This window comes from Macaca nemestrina, chromosome 15 (assembly GCF_043159975.1).
Source record: "Macaca nemestrina isolate mMacNem1 chromosome 15, mMacNem.hap1, whole genome shotgun sequence".
Classification (NCBI taxonomy): Eukaryota; Metazoa; Chordata; class Mammalia; order Primates; family Cercopithecidae; genus Macaca; species Macaca nemestrina.
Genome location: NC_092139.1, coordinates 4,477,839 through 4,499,758, shown reverse-complemented (window position 1 = coordinate 4,499,758; position 21,920 = coordinate 4,477,839). Strand labels below are relative to the sequence as shown.

The 21,920-nt window shown below is 46.0% G+C and overlaps 2 long non-coding RNA genes across 12 annotated transcripts in view; both read left to right on the top strand.

The window, feature by feature from the left end:
• LOC112424728 (uncharacterized) overlaps nt 1-2,840 on the top strand; it is a 264,486-nt gene extending 261,646 nt beyond the window's left edge. For all 11 annotated transcript variants that reach the window (XR_011613196.1, XR_011613189.1, XR_011613191.1 and 8 more), the window contains one exon: nt 184-2,840. This is a non-coding gene — a long non-coding RNA (uncharacterized lncRNA). The remainder of the gene's footprint in view (nt 1-183) is intronic.
• Nucleotides 2,841-5,759: 2,919 nt separating this feature from the next.
• LOC139358416 (uncharacterized) overlaps nt 5,760-21,920 on the top strand; it is a 35,512-nt gene continuing 19,351 nt past the window's right edge. The window contains exon 1 of the long non-coding RNA XR_011613186.1: nt 5,760-8,144. This is a non-coding gene — a long non-coding RNA (uncharacterized lncRNA). The remainder of the gene's footprint in view (nt 8,145-21,920) is intronic.

Sequence of the window (21,920 nt, the reverse complement as noted above, 5' to 3'; positions counted from 1 at the left end):
CACACCAGGAACTAACCAGCAACCCAAAATCAGGCCAGGAGATAATGTACTTGTTAAAACATGGAAGGAGGGATCACCTGCTCAAAAATTGCAACCCAAATGGAAGGGACCATTTTCAGTGGGATTGGTCATGCCTTCTGTGGTCAAAGTACTAGGATTAGATGGTTGGATACATCTTTCCAGGGTCAAGCCAGAGATAACTGAAGCCCCGGACCTGGAATCTGAAGCTGCCATCAGCCAGTACGCCTGTGAGCCTGTGGAAGACCTGAAGTATCTGTTTAAAAGACAGTCAAAAGATAAGTAAATACTTCCCAACTTTCCTTGGTGTCTTTGCAGCACAGTTGCTGCAGGCTGGATAATAGTAGCCATTGTTATATTTTTACAATTAATTTCTTTCCTCCAAACAGATGGAATCACTTCCTTTCTAATAATTAAGCAAAGCAAAATGTTGTAATCCATTTTTATAACAATCATTCCTGGCAGGATAGGTATCCACCACCACCACCCCAAAGTGCCCATTCTATAGAACAAAATAACAAATAAGTATTTTTTGTGTTCCATAATAGTCATCCATAGCCTGTGTATACTGGGACCATGCATATGGGAATCAGCTTTATTTTACAACAGAGTTTCTCTTTACCTCTCCATCAATTCATGGATTCTGGGTATTTATTAAGAACTTTAAATTTACTGGAAAGACTGTTAAATACCACCAGCCCCACTCTGGCAGAGGACTGTTGGCTTTGTTTATCTCCATCATCATCCAAATACTTTGCCATCTCAATCCCAGCCCAATTGTGGGCCCTTGAGAAAATAACCTATAATTCCTAACTACAAGGGAGGAACTCCTTTCAAATTAATGAGCCTGGATGACTTATATGACTTCAAAATTATGTAAATGGCAAGGGTTAGAATGACAGTATGAGCAGTAAACCTCCTCTAGTCTCATCAGAACAAACTTTCTGGGGATATATCCCATTAGAAACCCGTTTGGGGGCCAATATCAACATACACAGAACTAAAATTCCAGGTGCCACTTTGTATTAAGAGAAGCTACAATTTTTGTCAGGCCCTGGAAACCTTGAAAAGTCATCAATACAACTGCACCCTGGAAATTAATCCCTCACATAATCATGTAAGCTATGCAGTTACCCAAACTTTATTATTTAGAAAACCTGTGTGGTTTTCATGGAAATCATCCTGAGTTAAGGGCACTTTAAAGGATATACAGTCTAAGTACTGTCAAGTAGGCCCACTAGCTGTGTTCGCATTTTCCCTTGGGAAGACTGTACCGATCCTCAGATATCTGGTTGCCTTTTGATTTCCCAGTATGAAAATAGCTTCGGGTGATTGTTGGAGGACACTAAGTGTAACTAACTCCATTGGGAAAACAGAACTGTTGGGGCGACTCAGGATACTTCCCAAGGTCCTTTCCAGCCTTTAACTGGGGCCATCTTAGCAGGGACCTTAACCACTTGGAAAAACAAAAATGGCAAGCTAACCCACATGTTCATCACAGAAAACAATTTCTGTCTTGAACAACAAGGAGCTTTTTTTCCTGTGTGGAACTAGTTCCTACTTGTGTTTACCAGCCAGTTGGACTGGAACCTGTACACTTGTTTATTTAACCCTGGCAATTAATATAGTTCTCAATAACCAATTCCTCATTTTGCCTTTGACTGCAACTTCCAGGCACAAATTAACCAGTCAGCTCATACCCCTTTTGGTAGAACTAGGCGTAACAGCTGGAATAGGAACAGAAGTTAGCGGGCTTGCAACTTCCCTATCCTATTATCAATGCTTGTCCCAGGATTTTATGGAAAGCTTGGATGCATTGCCCAAAGTATCATCACCTTACAAAATCAGGTAGACGTCTCGGCAGCAGTCACTTTACAAAATAGGAGGGGACTGGATCTCCTAATGCTAAAAAAGGTGGTTTATGTCTTTTTCCTAGAGGAAGAATGCTGCCTTTATGTCAACCAATCAGGATTTGTAAGGAATGCCACCCAGAAAAATTAGCTAACTGGGCCTCCGATATATCACAGCAGCTGTCCATGTCATGGGACTCCCGATCAAAAATGCTAAGTTGAGGTTCCTGGCTCCTTCCTTTGGCTGGCCCTTCATTAATGATGATACTTCCCTTGGTTTTTGGACCATGTTTGTTAAATCTCTTAACCAAATTCATTTCCTCTTGCCTGGAGACCACCAAGCTTCAGATAATCATGCAGCAAGGCTTCCGGTCAGTTCCAGGTAAAGACACCACCCCCGGCCATCTCCCCCTCTCTCAGCGGGGAGAAATGAGGCAGGAAAATAGGGACTGGGGGCAGGGAACCTAAGGCCAATTCACATTGACTTCCTAGAACTAAATCAAAAGGAAAAACCCAACGTTCCACATAACAAAAGAATAGAAGCTACTCCCTTTGCAATCCCCACCCCCTTTCTGCATGGCAGACGAGAAATGGAAAGTACCTCTGATGGCTTCCCTCCCACAACCAATCAAACTGGACACGGGCCTAGTTTTCATCTGCATAGGGGTGTAACTTTGTAACTTTACTTCAGCCTCTGATTGGTCCTCTCCCACCACCAGACATTTGCATACGGTATAACTTTCTACGTTCACTTCAGCCTCCGATTGGTCACCTTCTGAAACTAATCAGACTGGTCACAGGCCACTCCTTCATTTACATAGGGTGTAAACCAAGTAACCAATGGGACACCTCTAGAGGGTATTTAAATCCCAGAAAATTTTGTAACCTGTGATCTTGAGCCGCTTAGTTGAGACTGCTCCCACTCTGTGGAATGTACTTTGATTTCAATAAATCTGTGGTTTTGTTGCTTCATACTTTTATTGCTTTGTTTGTGCATTTGTCCGATACTTTGTTCAAAATGCCAATAACTTGGACAACTTGTAGTCAAGACCCTCTACTGTTAACAGGAGGAGGATTGGAGGGAGGGAGAGGAAAGGAGGGGGAGGTTAAGGAGGAGGAGGAAGTATGGACAGAGGGAGAGAAGGAGGAAGAAAGCTGAGAGAGAGAATGAAGAAGTGGAGGTGGAAGGAGGGAGGAAGGAGGAGAGAGAAGAATAAAGGAAAGAGTGAATGAGTCACTGTTTCTGGGTTATGGGACTGACTGTGGTTGTGGCTTGCCTGTCTCCCCGTCCCTGGCCTCTTAGGCCAACCACCGAATTCCTGGCCCCAGGATATTTGCAGCACTGGTCCTAGGAACTTCTCAATGAAGTCCATTCCAGAAGTTCTCCCTCCGACCCCACTCTCTGCTTCTGTGGCCCCCAGTTGGGTCCTGCTTCTGGCCTGGGATTTCACATTTAGATCTTTTGTCCAGTGACTAAACATCAGCATGGCCAGCAACCGGGACCCTGGCATCCCTCTAGGTACAGTGGCCATTCTGGAGGAGTAGGTGGCCACTGACCTGTCCCCAGTGAGGCCAGCTTTGGGGGTCTTTGCAGCAGCACTGTGCTCTCAGGTTTCTAGAAGAGGGTATTTCGGCAGAGATAACAGAATCGGCTAGCAGTGCCTACCCATGCTTTCCATCCAATAAGCCATCACCTTCCAATTACCATAGTGCTTGTTAAGTGTAACAAAAGGCTCATTCTGGTGACAAATGTGGTCCTGCACTCTATGTCCCTTGAAGGATAAAAGGGTGTTTCAAATTCTAGTTACGAATTCTGTCAATAATTCTAATAAAAACTTGCAATAATTAAATGAGAAGCAGAATATAGCTTTTTTTTAACATAAAAGTAGAAACAATTTGCTGAGATAAGTCAATTAAAAACTGTAACTGCTTGTATTATGTATTTATGAAGTAGAAACTCATTTTCCCATCCAATGTTAGCTTGTTGTTTCATGTTGGGTAATAGGTACTTCTGATAAGAACAACAACCTGTGATGGAAATGTGAGTATTGTCTTATCCTCAAGTTCTCTTCAGACCCAGATCAAAGATTTAAAAAGGTCGTTAAGGTTTGAATATTTCACTCAACTGACTCAGGTTAGTTGACTCAGGTTACAGAGGGAGTGGAGATATGACAGCTAACTCCATGGTTCCCCACCTTTCTGTGTCCTTTTTATTTTTTATTATTCTTACCTAAATGCTGCCTACACTTTACAAATAATTCAAAGATCTCCTCCTCCAGGAAGCCTCCAGGGATTGCCTCTGGATGGATGGAGCTTTGCGGCTGGTCCCACTTGTCCTTCAACCTCCTGTCGACAGGGTTGTCCTCAGGATGGGTCAGGAAGGAAAGCATTCTCCATGTCTGTCACCTGCTTTCTGTCACCCACCCCCTGTTATTAGGCTGTTCTTACATTGTTGTAAAGAAATACTGGAGACTGGGTAATTTATAAAGAAAAACAGTTTAATCAGCTCATGGTTCTGCAGGCTTCACAGGCAGCGTGGTGCTGGCATTTGCTCGGCTTCCTGAGGGAGGCCTCAGGAAGCTGACGATCATCTCAGAAGGTGAAGGGGGAGTAAGCACATCACATCATGAATGCAGGAGCAAGAGAGAGAGAGAGAGTTGGCGGGAAGGTGCCACACACTTTTAAATGATGAGGTCTCACAAGAACTCAGTCACTATCATGAATATAGCACTAAGCCAGAAGGGATTTGTCTCCATGATCCAAAAACAGCTCCCACCAGGCCCCACCTCCAGCACTGGGTATTCCAATTCAACATGAGAGTTCAGCAGGGATAAATATCCAAACGACATCATTTCTCCCCTGGCCCCTCCCAAATCTCATGACCTTCTCACATGGCAAAATATAGTCATGCTTTCCCAGTAGTCTCAAAAAGTATTAACTTGTTCCAGCAGGAAGTGAAAAGTCCAAAGCCCAAAATCTTATCTGAGACTAGGCAAGCCCCTTCCACTTACGAGCTGGTAAAATCAAAACCAAGTAATTTATTTCCAGGATACAATGAGGGTACAGACATTGCATAAACATTGCCATTATAAAAGGAAGAAATCAACCAAAAGGAAGGGGCTACAGGCACCACACAAGTCTGAAACCCAGCAAGGCAGTTATTAAATCTTAGAGCTCCAAAATAATCTCTTTTTTGACTCCATAGTCTGCATTCAGAGCGCATTGGTGCAGGGGATAGGTTCCCATAGCCTTGGGCAGCTCCACTCCTCTGGCCTTTTCATGGATGAGCCCCAACAGCTGCTCTCACAGATTGAGTGCCTGTGATTTTTCCAGGTGCATGGTGCAAGCGGCTGGTGGATCTACCATTCTGGGGTCTGGAGGATGGTGGCCCCCTTCCCATAGTTACACTAGGCAGTACGCCAGTGGGGACTCTGTGTGGGGGCTCCAACCCCACATTTTCCCACCACACTGCCCTAGTAGAGGTTACTGTGAGGGCTCTGCCCCTGAGGCAGGCTTCTGCCTGGGCACCCAGGTTTTCTCATTCACCCTCTGAAATCTTGGCAGAGGCTGTCAAGCCTTCACTCTTGCACTCTGTGTGCCCACAGGCTTAACACCACATGGAAGCCACCAAAGCTTACAGCTTACACTCTCCTGAGTAGCAGCCCAAGCTGTAACTGGGGCCCTTTGAGCCATGACTGACACCATGATTGGAGCCAGAGCAGCTGGAATGCAGGATGCACTGTCCTGAGGCTGTGCAGGGTAGTGGGGCACTGGTCTGGCCTGTGAAACCGTTATTTTTTCTTAGGCCTCTGGGCCTGTGATGGGAGGTGCTGCCTGGGTGTTTTCTGAAATACGTTTGAGGCCTTTCCCCCATTATGTTGGATACTAATACTTTGCTCCCTTTTAGTTATGAGTAAATTTCTCTGTCAAGTGGTTGCTCTACAACCACTTCAATTTCTTTCCTGAAGAAAGCTTTTTCTTTCTCTGCCTCATGGCCAGGATGCAAATTTTCCAAACTTTTATGCTCTGCTTCCTATTTAAATATAAATTCCAACTTTGAGTTATTTCTTTGCTCCCACACTTGAGCTTAGGCTATTTTAGAAGCAGCCAGATTAATTTTTGAATGCTTTGCTGCTTAGAAATTTCTTCCACCAGATACCTTAGGTCTCACTCTCAAGCTCAAAAGTCAACAGATTCCTAGGGAGTGAACCGAATGCAGGCAAGTTCTTTGCTAAGGCATAACATGTGTGACCTTTGCTCAAATTCGCAATAAATTCCTCATTTCCAGCTGGGACCTCCTCAGCCTGTACTTCACTGTCCATATCACTATCAGCATTTTGGTGATAACCATTTAACCAGTCTCTAAGAAGTTCCAGACTTTCTTTCATCTTCCTGTCTTTTTCTGAGTTCTCCAAGTTCTTCCAACATATGCTTATTACCCAGTTTCAAAGCTGCCTCCACATTTTCACATTTTCAGTTATCTTTATAACAATACCTCACTCCTCAGTACCAATTTTCTGTATTAGGCCATTCCAGCATTGTTATGAAGAAAGATCTGAGACTGGATAATTTATAAAGAAAATAGGTTTAATAGGCTCATGGTTCTGCAGGCTGTATAGGAAGCATGATGCTGGCATTTGCTTGGCTTCTAGTGAGACCTCAGGAAGCTTACAATCATGGCAGAAGGTGAAAGGGGAGCAGGCACATCACATGGCAAAAGCAGGAGCAAGACAGAGGGAGATTGGTGGGGATGTGCCACATATTTTAAACAACCAGATGTCATGAGAACTCACTCACTATCACAAAGACAGCACCAAGCCATGCGGGATCCATGCCCATGACCCAAACGCTCCCAGCAGGTCCCACCTCCAGCACTGGGGATTACAATTCAATATGAGATTTGGTTGGGAGAAAATATTCAAATTTTATCAGCCACTTCAGAAGAAATCCATTTTGAAGAACTGACTATGTCCCCTCCCCCTAGGCTTGAGATGGGCTGGGCTATCCTCTGCCAGTTTCAGGCCCCAGCTTGGGTTTGGGTTGAGGACAATGGGTAGAAAGACAGGAGAAGTGGAGGGAGACAGGTGGATCTGAGTAATTGAGTTAAAAGTGATTATGGATATTTGGTCACTGGAAAACAAAAAGAGACAGAGAGAGGATCAGACAGGGGAGACAACTAATGATGCAAGGTACTCGGTTTGGGAGAATCGTGTGGGATTGGAAGATTGAGAGGAAAATGTTGGGAGAGGGAGATGGATAGAAAGAATTCCAAAGGCAGCTACAGGGTATGGGGGAGACCAAGAGTGAGTGGAATAGGGATTTAGAAATAAAAGCCTTACTGTGGGTTATGAATTGCATTCTCTTTGATGTTCTTTGAGAGACTCCAACAAAAAATTGAAATGATCTAAATTTTGTTTGAGTGTTCAGAGGTGTGATTGTGTAAGCCTGTTTCTTTATGTGACTCCTTGCAGAGACTGGGCCCCATGATGAGCCCTCTCATGTCTGGGGTCATGCTATTGTTCACATGGTGCCCTGTGTGCATAGCATCTGGAGTCAGAAGACCTGACACGTGAAGTTGGATGCAAGACGTTGCAAAAGTTACTTAGCTTCTTTAAGCCTCAGTTTCTTTAACTGTAAAATGGACCCACTAAGAGATTTCTAATAGGGCTGTCCTCAAAGCAAACTGAGATAATTAGATGTTTGAAGATGCAAGGTTAGGCTTATCACACTGTAAGCAATGAATTATTAATAGATCTTTATTTCTTTGTTTTTTTCATTCACCCCTTATATGATTTGGCTCTGTGTCCCTACCCAAATCTCACCTTGAATTGTAATCACCATAATCCCCATGTGTTAAGGGCAGGACCAGGTGGAGGTAATTGAATCATGGAGGTAGTTTCCCCCAGGCTGTTCTCATGATGAGTGAGTCTCACGAGATCTGATGGTTTTATAAGCATCTGGCATTTCCCCTGCTTGCACTTCTTCCTGCAGCCTTGGGAAGAAGATGTCTTACTTCCTCTTTGCCTTTCAGCATGATTGTGAGTTTCCTGAGGCCTCCCCAGCCTTGCTGAACTGTGAGTCAATTAAACCTCTTTCCTTTATAAATTACCCAGTCTCGGGCATGTCTTTATTAGCAGTGTGAGAACAAATTAATATATCCCTTCAGGTTACGTCTTCCAACCCCAGCTCTTGCGTTTGCTCTTTGTAGAAAGGACCGTATCCTCTGAGTCCACCCAGGATGGCATACATTTCTGGAGCTCTAGGAGGCCATCTGGGGTGAGTCTACCCTGTAACCCCAGTGGGCTCTTTCACATGCTGCCCCAAGAGGGACGGCCTGTCATGACCCAGGCACAGATGTGTGTGCCCTGACACCCAGCCTGTTCCCCTGAAGGCTTCTGTGTGCTCTGTGTTAAGCCTTGGCTGAGTTTCTTGACCCTGGCTGTGAGTCTCATGAGGGAGGCATGAGGGTTTGGCCTGTTTGCTCAACCCCTAGAAAGAGGACACGTACAAGTGGGCTTTCACCGAACGTCCCTGAGCAGAATCAGAATCATACATTCATAATCACATTTAATTCCTCAACAACAAAGGAGACACATTTGTCTAAGGGCTAAGTACTAAAAAATGCATGGAGCAGGGAAAAATCATCAACAAAAACTTAACTGAACGCCCATGACTAATGATTTATTCAAGGTGTTCTAGTTTGATTACAGCTGGCTGTGTTTGAAAACAACCAGCTTGTGTGGGAGGCAGAGTAGGGGGCAGCTGTAGGTCAGCCTGGGCCTGGCCCGTGGCCTGAGGCCCCCAGCTACAAGCCAGGCAACTTGGGCAGCTCCCGCTGTGTGTATAAGGAACTGAGGTGTTGTGTGCAAAATGACTGGCACCAAGCGAGTGCTCAGTAAACGTCACTTACTGTTACCATTTTTGTTGTAGTCAGGAGTATTAATGCCATTTGCTCCTCCTGAAAATAAACTCTTAATTTGTTATACTCCAAAATGACAGATAAATATTTTATTTGTTTGATACTGAGTGTTCTGCATCTGACATCCTAATGAACGCTGAACATATTTCCATTCACTAATGGTGTTAAAAGAACCACAGGCTTGGTTTTGCAAAAAGAGGTATCTTTGCAACCAACAGACTTACCCATTACTGCAGAGATGAGAGGACTTTCTGCTGTTGGAATGTATGCATTAACCAAAAATACAGAAGCGGGTGTGCCCTTGAATATTAGCATTGGAACAACAGGTGGTCATGGACATAAAGTCTTATCCACAGCTAGGGGCAAAGGGAATGCTACGAACACTTCATTGAACATAGGATCCCACAAGCATGCACATTGTCACATGGAAGCTATTTGCAGAGGGCAAAGTGGGGATGAGGATACAGTGACTTGGACCAGAGACCCCACCATCGACGGGAAGGCCTGAGACTGTGAGGTAGATATAAATGCCTTCTCCTTCTGGCCGTTTTAAGATAAGCTACCTGAAAAGCACAAATATCGACTGAGCTCTATCCAGTAATTATGACAAGTACAAACCAAAACACAACAAGCAAAAAGAAAGTGATCAGAAGTGTGGTGGTTGGTGGGTGTTTGGCTTCTCTACCTGTTCATCCCAAAGCCCACTGCTGGGAATTGCTGCTGCCTCTTTGATCCTGGTCAAAGAATAAGGGCCAGGCCTGATGCTCAGAAGAAGCCAAGGTGGCCCCTCTTACACAAAGGTGAAGAGCATGGGTGCGAGCCCTCCTGTGCAAGGTGCTTTGCAAAGCACGACTTTGCATATCTATTCTAGTTTTATCTTTGCAATAACCTGTGGGATGGAAAACACCGTCACCCATTTCACAGATGTAAAAAATGAGGACCAGCAGGGGTAAGATGCTGTCAATCACACAGTGTCAAAGTTTCAGCCTCTGGGAGTGCTTGTTCCTCTTTGTGTTAGTCTGAAATCTGATTTCCCAAACTTTGACCCACAGTCCAGGCTTCCTACTTGCTCAGCACATGCCTGACCTATCCTGGGGGACAGACCTTTGGGTGGTCAAAGATGGCACTCACTTCCCTGCAGCAGTTTCCTTCCATCATTGCCACATCCTTCAAGCATCCTTCATGCACGTTTCCCACAGCCTGGCTCTGAGTCTCTCCAAAATTTTGTTTTAAATCTACCTCCAGCTGATTGATATCACTCTACAAAATTTAGTATTTAGGACCTCATGCCACACCACGACCTGGTTTTAGAACACCTGAATTAAGTTTACAATGATCACCTGTATTAACTCTGTCGCTAGGGTTCTCTTATTGCAAGCTAAGTTCGTGCCCGCCTTATCAGTAGCCGATAATAGCATAAACTTAAACGGAGATCCTGGTGCATTCACTGGGTCACGGAGCGCTGTTGGGTACCTCGTATGCACCAGGTCTTAGTTTCTAGGATATAACAGTGAGCAGCAAAAAATTCAGACGCAGAGCAGTAGGGAGGGCAGAAAGGAACGAAACAATTAAACTAGTGCGTGTCAGGTTGCCACTGTGTGTGCTGTGAAGGGAGGGATGTGGTGCTCTCGTCGGGTAAACAGGCAGGACTGGCGTGGTTTGAATGGGGTTGGAAGACACTCCCCTAATGAAGTGGCATTTAATCTGATAGGTAACAAATGAGAATAAAGTGGGTGAAGTGGTCAGGTGGGGTGACTCACACCTGTAATCCTAGCACTTTGGGAGGCTGGGACGGGTGGAAAGCTTGAACCCAGGAGTCTGAGACCAGCCTGGGAAACATGGTGAAACCCTTTCTCTACGAAAAAGATGTAAAACCAGCTGAGTGTGGTGATGCGTGCCTGTAGTCCCAGCTACTCAGGCGGCTGAGGTGGGAGGATCACTTGAGCCCAGGAGGTTAGGGCTGCAGTGAGCTGTAATCGTGCCACTGCACTCCAGCTTGGTTGACAGGAAAGAGACGCGGCCTCAAAAAAACAAAACAAAACAAAAAAACCTGGGAAGAGGCAGAGGGTGGAGAGTAGTAGGAGAGAGTGTTCCAGGAAGCAGCTATAGCATGTGCAAAGGTCCTGAGACAGGGAGGAACTTCATGGTGAAGGAAAGAAACGGAGAATAGCTGATATTTAGAGAATGAGTATGTTCTGGGTCAGGGTTAGAGAAGCTGGTCCCAGGGCAGCCATGCAGGAGCTTGTCAGACATGGCGGGAGTTTGGGCCTTTATCCTGAGAATAATAAGTCATTGAAGAATTTCAGGCAGAGGAATGAAATGATGAGGCTGCAGCTTGAAAAGCTCCCTTTGCCTGCTTGGTGTAGAGGGGAACCTCACAGGACAAGAAAGCTAGTAGGAAGGCTACTGAAGCAGGGGAGGGGAGAAATGATGGAGTCTGTGAGGGAGGTGTGAGGGTTGACTGATGGAAGTTCCGGGGCATGAGCTCCTCATGATGGAGTCCACAGGCTGGCCCCAGCAGTTAGCTTGCAAGCTGGAGTACGGACTTAGGACCAGGTGCTCTCTTGGGTGGAAACAAGATCCACCAGAAATGGTCCTACTGGTTCACCACCTTTCTCCACTTGGAAATCAGCTAGTAAGGTAGGATTCCCCCCTTTGACAAGCACGGGCCACCTTCATCAGTGTTAAAAAGGTAACACTGGGACCTGAACTTGCGTTCTTTCAAATGGGAAGTTTGAGGGGAGGCTTCGTGTCAAATGAAACAGTATTTGTTGTAAATGGTGCATGCGCTGAATATGGCAAAAGGAATTTTTTGATGTTGGCTATTTCTTTGAACTTTGAAGAGCCCTACTTTTTGTCCCGAGCACACCTTAGATCAAAGCCCGCTGCACCCAGGCCTTTTGTGTGCTCCTTTTGCACAGGTGAGATGAAAGTTGCTGGGAATGGGGATGTCATTCCATGAGCCAGATGAGAAATGGGGGGATGAGCATCTGTGGGAGGGTCCACAGCACAGTCCCCAGGAGGACAGCAGCTGTCCCCTTCTCTCTCCAGTGACCAGTGGTTCACCAGGGGAGAATTTGGGCTCAAAGGCTTCCTGTTTGGGGTGGGACACAGAATCCCAGGCCAACCTTTCAAGGGCATAACATTGTCAATTTCTTAACCTTATTTGTCACACTTATATGGATGCCATAATTAGTTATTTAATTATGATGTGTAAAACCAGAAGTTAACGAGGATAAAATGATGAAATTTAATCATTTTGCCACCCCAAGTTAATGAGCTTTCATCCTGGACTCAGATATTGGGGTTGAAAGTCAGATTCTTGTAAAACGACTCTCTGTGAGCTGACTTCAAAATGCGGGGAGTGTCTATGACATGGTTCCTGTGTCCCTTGTGAGGGCTGGAGGGAGGCAGAATTAGAATGACAACATGACCACAGGCAAAGAGGGGGAGGTGGCTAGTGGTCCCTCTGTTCCTGGCGCTGCTCCAAGGGCATGACTCCCAGGACCGGCAGTGAGCAGTTAATTCTGTAATGGACACCATCACCCCGGTGAGGAATAAGAGGCTGAGATGTGGCCAGGTGCGGTGGCTCATGCCTGTAACCCCAGCACTTTGGGACACCGAGGCTGGCGGATCACGAGGTCAGGAGATCGAGACCATCCTGGCTAACATGGTGAAACCCCATCTCTACTAAAAAAAAACCATACAAAAAATTAGCCAGGTGTGGTGGCGGGTGCCTGTAGTCCCAGCTACTCAGGAGGCTGAGGCAGGCGAATGGTGTGAATCCCGGAGGCGGAGCTTGCAGTGAACCGAGATCATGCCACTGCACTCCAGCCTGGGCCACAGAGTGAGGAAAAAAAAAAAAAGAGGCTGAAATGCCAAATAGCTTGTCAAAAATCACGTGGCTGGAAAGCAGAGGAGGCAGGTGTGCGGTCTGGTTCTGCATCCCAGCTTTCAGAAGCTCTGTTGAGCTTGCATGGAGTAAAAAGGTGCTCTGGGACACCTGCTCTCAGGAAGCCAAAGGCAAAACTGCGCAGACACACTCCTTCAACCGGCGCACACGGCAAAACTCAGGCCACTTTGGCTGCTTTTACTTGTTCTCTATAAAATGTTTGTACTTGACAACGGTGTTCCCTGACCTTTTTGGCACCAGGGATTGGTTTCTTGGAAGACAATGTTTTCTCCGTGGACCAGGGCAGGGGGATGGTTTGGAATGATTCAAGGGCATTACATTTATTGTGCACTTTATTTCTATTATTACGTTGTAATATATCAAGAAATCTACACAGCTCACCGTAATGTAGAATCAGTGGGAGCCCTGAGCTTGTTGTCCTGCAACTAGACAGTCTTAGCTGGGGGCGACTGGAGACGGTGAGAGATTGTCAGGCATTAGATTCTCATAGGGAGTGTGCAACCTCGATCCCTCACACGTATAGTTCACACTCGAGTTTGGGCTCCTGTGAGAATCTAGTACTGCTGTTGATCTGACAGAAGGTGGAGCTCAGGCGGGAATGTGAGCCATGGGGAGTGGCTGTAAACACAGATGAAGCACGGCCCGCTTACCTTTCGCTCACCTCCTGCTACGCAGCCCAGTACCCGCCTGTGGCCCTGGGGTTGAGGGCCCCTGCTTTATAAAGAACCTTACACTTACTTCACTGTAAACACAATTTGAAATTCTCATTCTTTTAAGATGCTTAGTTCTCATACTTTAAGATATGTAAGTTTGACAAGTGATCAACTTCTGAAAAAGCAGCATTTAGGTGTTTGGAAATAAATGGCATGACTGCGAGGTGTTTAGCCGATGCTGTTTCTTAGTGATGCCTGTGGAAATAGCTATGTTAGATTGTAACTGTTTGCTGTATCCGCTGTAACAAATTACAACAAACTTGGTGGCTTCATGCGACAGAAACTCACTCTCCCACAGTTCTGGGAGCCAGAAGTCCCAAGTTAAGGTGTCGGTGGGGCCATGCTCACTCCTGAGGCTCTGGGGGAGGGATTTTCCTCACCTTTCCTAGCTTCTGGTGGCTCCTGGAGATCCTTGGCTGTAGTCACCCCCTCCCATCTCTGCCTCTGCCTTCACGTTACCGCTTCCTCTGTGTGTTGATGTCCTCTCCTTTCTGATCTTGTAAAGGACATTTGTCATTGGATGTAGGGGCCACCCAGGTCATCCACGATGATGACATCGTCAGACCCTTAACTTCATCTGCAGCGACCCTCTCCCACATAAGGTCACATTCACAGGTGCTGGGATGTGAACAGACCTTTTCTTGGCTGGGGGAGGGGGCAGCCTTCAACCCACTGCTGAGATCATTTGTTCAAAGCACTTAGAACAATGGCATCCATAAGAGCTCAAGGAAAATTGGTGGTTGCTGTTAATATAACAGTAATGATTATTATTTCCTAGGGTAGGGTTTGGGAAGCCTCTAGGCCTTTTGGTTAAAACTGAACTGATGAGCACAGAGAGTCAGTGCAACAGGCAGGGGAAAGGCCTGGGAGCCCAGAGGCCCCTGCTCCCACTAGTAAGGCTGCCTGTCCGAGGGGAGGCCCAGAGGCTCCAGCCTCGTCCCCCATCAGCACGGCGAGAACACTGGTTTCTTGCTGGGGATTGCAGTGTCTGCCTTTTGGGTTTCCTTGGAGCAGATGTTCTGAGAGTTCAGTGTTTTCCCGGCTGAGAAGCCCGGGGCTCTGACCCTGCCAACATGCTCCTGAGATTCCTAAACACAGCACTGATTGGAACCTGACCTCTTCACAGTGCAGAGGATCCTTGGGGGCTCCTGCTCTTTAGTAAGAACACAGCTCGCCTCTCATCTTCCACCTGGAGCTCCTCACCAGCAAGCCCTGGTGGAGCCACTCTGAGGATGGACCAGAGCCTCATTCTGTGATGCTATCATTTCTGCATCCGTGGAGTCACTGCACTGGCCACACGCGTACTTGGCTGCCAGGGGACCAGGAGTGCACGGTGTGGGCTCCTGACTTGTGTTTCTTAAATCTGCTCATTCGCCCCTTGCCTAGTGCTTCTCACGCTTTCAAGGAACATACACCCTTTCAAGGGTCTTGTGTGTGCCAGGCACCCTGAACAGGCCCAGCCCTACACTTAATGAGCTATTCATGAGTCAGAGGACAGGATGGTGAAGTGACAGGCAGTCACACTGCTTGCAAGGGGGTGACATTTGGGGGCAGGAGGCTGCAGGGTCCATTAAGGAACTCCACTGTGCATTGTGGGGTCAGAGGAAGCCAAGGGCTGAAGGATGCATATCACCTGGAGAGAGGAAGAGGTTTCCATTGGCAAGTGGGACTGGATTCCTCTTTGTTGTGGGAGCTGCCTGGGTGTTGTAAGATACTGAGTTTAGGCAAAGCCCTGGAGGCAGCAGATAGCAGGTGTGTCTGTAACTATGGGACCCCAAGGAGGCTGGCACCCAGTGGGTAGCCCGGGGAGCATAAGAGGAGGCTGTAGGAGCAGACAAGCAGGCAGGATCCTGGAGGCCCCGTAGGCACTGAGGAGAGTGGGCTACTTCAGGCGCAGGAGAAAGACGTGTTTGGAGCAGGAAAGCCACATACTCCGAGGGGCCTTTTACAACGGCCCACCTGCTGTACCGGGACGTTATCACTCCACGCCGGGCCCAGATGAACACCAGTGAAAAACATTCCAAGATCTGCTCCTGCGTGGTTTCTCCTTGTCAGTCACAAAAGAGCCAGCCCTGCAGCTCTCTCCGCTGGCCCATGGCACAGACTCCAGCGTGGCCGCCACACTCGCCGTGGATGGGCCCTGCAGCTTCTGAATCATCACTTCCTGAGCTCACTCACACCTTGCATCAGAGCACCGGGCCGCCCGGCACCGTCCACACTGTGCAGTTGTGCGTGTGCTTCCCAAGAGTCGGTTATATTTGTTCCCAAACCTGTTTACTCCAGTCATACTTGCTAGTGTAGTTACACCCTGCATTAAATGTTACATAGAACAATGACATCAGAGTGCAAATAAGAAGGCTGTTTTTTCTATAAATAAAGGTTGAATTTCTGGAAAGATTCAAACTAGGTAAGGTACTAAAACTTTCTTCAATTATATTTTTTTCTGTGAAACAGCAATAAAGCACTGAGGGAAAAATAAGTCAAAATTCCAGCTGATGGCTATACCTGCTGCTGCTTCAAATTCTCTTCACGTTCTCTCGCCAGCCTAAACAAACTGGAGTTGGCTTCATGGGTGTGGCTCATGCGAGGCCCAGAGCAGAGGGCAAAAGGTTTATATATATATACATTTTTTTTTCCTCAAAGGTTGGTAAATGTACAACTGGAGGCATGTTTAACTGTTTTGTTTTAATATTTAAGATGCATCATCTTTAGCAGTGCCCTCTGTTGTGTTGGGTAAGAGGGTGTGGGCTGAGAATGTTAGTGGTTGGAAGAAGAGGGCACCCCTAAGAGCTCAGGGTGGCTCCGAGCTCCATCCATGTCTTGGTCTATAAACTGGAACACCAGTGACGGTCTCTACCTATGAGACAGCCGTGTGGAAAGGTCTCCACCATGCCTGGTACATGCTCAGCACCACAGCATACATATAATTATATATATAATTATAAATATAATTATATATAAAATTATATATTATGCATGTGTATTATATATAAAATATACATATATAAAATTATATATAATATATACATATATAAAAGTATATATAATATAGGTATATAAGTATTACATACATATTTTTATATATATACAATTTTTTCTTTATTCCTTAGAGGATATGTCCACAGATGACTTACCTTTCAGTCAATTTTAAAAAATAATCCTGAAACAATGGGAACTCACTTCCTGAGGGAGAAAAGGGAGAGTAGACAGAACAAGTCACACGCGGTGATTGGCAAGCCCATGAGGCGTCTGTAAGGTCTCCAGGGTGACTGACAATTGGCCTGTTGAAATTAAACAACCATATCCTGCCACCTGGGCACTCATGCATCGAGGTATGGGTATATTTTGCATGCAAGGCCTGCCCTACCAAGTGTCTAGTAAGAAGGCATTATCTTTTAAAAGGTAAAATACAACTCAGGTAGATTAACTTTTTTGAGCTCCTTCTGTCATATTTTATATATATATATGTTTTATATATACACACACACACACACACACGTACATATAGCATTGAAATGAATGAGGGATTCACAGAAGCACATAAAGGGGCACATTTTCCTAGTGTGTCATTGAGATTTAATGCAGAGGAGTGGGCCCCGGTGGAGGGATGCAGGTGAAAAGTGCTGGTTTCCCCTCTTTGGGTGACCTTTTCTTGCCTTTTTGAGAGCAACTGAGTTTGGAAAAGGAGCTGCGGAGTCTCCAAAGTGGCCGGACCTCCCCTCTGAGTATGAAGGGGATGCTGCTGACAGCAGTGACAGGCTGTTGACCATTACTCTGCATCTGGTGTGGAGGGTAGGGTGCAAAAGACCAACTGTTGCTGAGTGGAGTGGACACTTGGTGCAATCAGAGCTCTCCGAGACTCTGTTTGCAGCCAACTCTCAAAGCCAGCTGGGAAAGCCTGTGCAGAATGATTATTAAAGTGATTGTTTGTCTAAAGGGAAATGTGATTTCAGTGACCGCATTTGGGGTTTGGGTAATATTGACAACATTTTATATGTAATTGTGATGATATTTTTTCATCATCAGTGGCTGTGCCACTTAGCTAGGGTGTCCCTGCCTTCTCCCTGACTGCACCCGTCTCTCACTTTGAAATTCACATCTCGGAGCAAGACCACCCACTACTCCACTTGTTATCCACAGATGCCCTGATCCCTCCCCTTATATGTGAAGGGGATTGCAGCCACCTCCCTGCACTTTCTTCATATAACTCCTGCTATATTCTTGGTGATTTCTGCGTCTTTTTGAATGATCTTTTCAATATCCCAAGTTCTCAGTTTTGTGACCTCCTCTCCTCCAAAGATAATGTATTTTTCCCTATCTCAGTCACTTAGTCCCATGGGTCATATTCTAGACTATGGATTCTCAACCTTGTGGAGCTTTAGAGAATTCCACTCTGCATGCTGTGCCCCAGATCTATTAGAGCACAGTCTATTGGGATACGAGCTGGGCATCAGCATTTTAAAACTACCCAGTTTGCTTCATTGGGTAGCTAAGGTCACGAATCACTGCTCCTCACTTGCACCCCCATTGGAGCTGGATGTCCAGTGTCCCTCTCTCCAAAGTACCCCTATTCCTTTTCCAGCTCCCCCAACTCCAATTCATAAATTTCATCATGACCTACATTCTTGTCACCCTTTTCAGCTCTCAGGCCCCTTTGCATCCTCACTGCCTTCCTCATCTAGTTTAGAGTCCATCATGCAATACTAGGATCAGTCCCATGAAGACACTCGGCTGTTTCTCATCTCTCTTAAAGCCATTAATATGGCAAGGTCTAAGCAGATGAAATCCAACCTCCCACTTACTTCTTCCTGTACCCAGGCAGGTAAATATGTATACACACACACATACACAAACACACACCACTCAATGTTCTGTATTTATTTTAAATGCAAAACCACAGATGAGTCATGAGTCTTTGGTTCTGCCCATCAAGCCGATATTGTTCCCTGAGTCTGCCCATTATCCGCTGTCTGAGATGACGACTCCACACCTCTTCCCCTTCTTGAGCCATTTACCCTTCCTCTACTGCATCTGTTTCTAGCTCTTGACCTTGTTTCCTATTTCACTAAGAAACAAACACTCATAATTGCCACATATCCCATCAACACATCCACCCATCACACTCCTCTGAGCCTCAAGACTCTGCCTCCCTGTCCCCAAGACCCCAGAGGCCAGATCTCCATGTGCACACTGGCATCTGTGCCTCCTGTCTTCTCCAGCACACCTCCCCAGGGATTTGTCTTCTGCGTGTCTCAGCATTGTGCTTCCTTCATCCCTTAAAATATGCAGAAACATCTCTTATCTCAACAAACGTGCACCAGAAAACCTCCCTTGGTTTCAATGCCCCTTTTCTCATCACCCAATTTCTCTACACCCCTTTACAATGAAACACATGGAAAGTAATCTCAGTATTCATCGCCTCCACTTCCTCTCCTCCCAGTCTCTATGGTCACACTTTTGTCCCCACCCTGCGAGATCTCCAGTGCCTTTTGCTTTGCAAAATCTAGTGATCCATTCTCAAAAGCACTGACCAGTTAATATTGCATTCCTCTTCTTGACTTTCTCAATCTGGCTTGGAGGCATGATTTTTCTCTTCTACAAGTTTTCCTTCTAAGTCTGTGGCTAGTCCTTCTAAGGTGTTACTTCATTTTGTTGACTCTCTCTCATCTCTCTGCCACTAAATGTTAGAATACCCTGGGGCTTGGTCTGTGGGTCTCCTCTCCATCTGCATGCGCTCTCTTGGTGATCTTCTAGTCTCCACATTTAAATGTTCTCTACGTCTCTGCTTGGATGTCTAGAGGTCATTTCAAAGCTGACGTGTCTAGAGTGGAACTCCCACCCCAAACTTCCCTAAAGTCTTTCCTATCTTAAAATGTTCTAGGAAATTTAAGCCCTGTCCTTTCATATCTTCCAGCCAGAAATATGGGTCATCCTCAACTCATTCTTCTCTGACACCTCACACTGAATCCATCACAATGCCGCTCAGCTCAACCCTCAATATATGTCGAGAATCCAACCTGCATGACTTCCATCCTGCATGTGGCTTCTGCCCTGGCCTGGAAACTGGATTTCCTGTTCCTGCTCCTGCCCTGCTGCCACCTCATTGCCTATATAGTAGCCAGAGTGAACCTGTTAAAAGGTAGACAGGGTTAGGTGCAGGGCTAGGTGTGGCTCATGCATGTAATCCTGGCACTTTGGGAGGCCAAGGCAGGTGGATCACTTGAGGCCAGGAATTTGAGACCAGCCTGGTTAACATGGTGAAACCCTGTCTCTACTAAAAATATAAAAATTAGCTGGACATGGTGGCACACACCTGTAATCCCAGCTACTTGGGAGGCTGGGGCAGGAGAATCGCTTGAACCCAGGAGGCAGAGGTTGCAGTGAGCCAAGATCGCACCACTGCACTCCAGCCTGGGCGACAGAGGGAGATTCCATCTCCAAAAAAAAAAAAAAAGTAGATGGGATCACATCACTCTGCTTCTAACCCTTCAGTGGCTCTTTTCTCACTCAGCTGGACACATGAAAATATAAGTGAAGGACCTTGTAAGCCACACGAAAGGGCAGGCTCTTGAGGCTGGAGAACTACAGAGCAAGGGGAGATAAAAGACAGAATAATAATGAAAGGAACAGGTCATGCGGCCAGTAAGCAGGTGCTGAAGGTTCCAAACTCGTCCCTCTGATATCGGAGCATGTGCTTTTTTCAGTTCACTCTATTGCCAGCCAGGGAAAACTTCTTAGGGCAGGGTCACATTGCAGTGAGGCTTTGAAGGTCACAAAAGTGGGTTGGTTGTAGGGGAGAGAGAGTAGCATGGCAGATGAAGAAAATCTCATTGAGTCCATTCTACCCTAGGAAAAACCGACACGTTAAAAATACAGAGTGGCTGGAATAGCCAAAGGCTAGGAATGACCTCTGGTTATTGCTATTTTGTGCCAGGACCTCTGCACTCAGCCCCTGAATGGGGTGAAGGTGAGGGACCGAGACTCTGAATGCAGACATATTGTTGCTCTTAAAGAGCTTACTGTTTGGAAAACTTACCGAAAACCTCCAAGAAGGTTCTGAACTGGTAGGTGTCAGCCTTGCAACAAACAGTTTGGTTCAAGGCAAGTCTGGTACAAGAGGACTCATTGACACCAGAGGCTGAGGCGGGAGGATGGCAGGAGTCCAGGAGTTCAAGACTAGCCTTGGCAACAAAGTGAGACCCAGTCACTACAAAAATAAAAAATAAAAAAAATTAGCTGGGCGTGATGGCATGCTTCTGTAGTTCCAGCTTCTGGAGAGGCTGAGGCAGGGGAAGTGCTTGAGCTGGGAGGTCAAGGCTGCAGTGAATGAGCTATGATCATATCACTGCACTCCAGCCTAAATGACAGAGCAAGACCCTGTCTCAAAAAGATAAAATAATTTGGAGACAATATCTGGCTTTCTTCATACTTAGCCCAAGGTAACTCAAGTGTTACGTTTAAGGCCATCTCGGATTTCCTTTGCATCTATTTTTTTTTTTTCTATCTCCCTACTTCTGGATTCCTTTGAATCTAGCATTAAGCCAGGAGTCTAGACTATTGATTATTGGTTATCTCATTCATTCCTACATCTTAATCGGGAGCCTCGTATGTGCAAGGCAGCTAGCCGTTGGAGTTTGGGAGCCAGACAAGCTCCTGATTTTTACTGAATTCCTCCACACTGAGAGTCCCAATGCCAAGTCTCTGGAATAATCCTGATTCAGTCATCCAAAATCTGTCTTCACAAGAGTTTCTGCAAAGCTTCCTTCTGCAGCTTCCTCACATCTCAGCTGTATGTTGTCTATGTGAGGGGCACAGGAGATTTGTGACAGGCATCAAAAGTATCAGAGATGCTCAGTCAGAGCCTTAGAAATGCATAGACAGTTCCTGATGTGTAGATAGCATTGATATTTTCACTGCTCCATGTTTACTGCAACAAATATGAACAACAGTTAAATCCATTTTCGTGGGATAATTGCCTGTAACTTGATGTCCTTGTAAGACACATTCTGCAGCTTCAGTCATGTGGATTACACAGCACTATTTAAAACCTTCCCATTACCAGAGAAAGTGGAGGGAAGGAGGATAGAGCCAATCCATGGCCCAGTCCATTCCTAGATTGTCCAGCCTTTTGTGTCTGTTATTAAGCCCTTCAAAAGTACACTGCTTCCCTGGAGAGAAAATATATTGACATAGTTCCCAATCACTCCACCAGAGCAGCAGTGGCCTCAAGATAAACTTCCCAGCACCAGCAAAGAGCGGATTACACATGCCACAACGAAGTCCAATTATATTGAAAACTAACAGCCAAATTTCTCTGCCCCTGCAGTTTCTAGAGTGTGAAGAGACAAGGAACAAACGAGAGAAAAATTGTTGTAGCGCCTTAATGATGAGTGTGTGAGAAGCAGCCAGTTCCCTGTTCCTGCCGTTCATCTTCTGTGTGTCAGTCCCCAATGAGGATTGGCAAGATCTGGCAATTCTCCAGGTCCCTCCTCGTGCCCTCTTTCTCT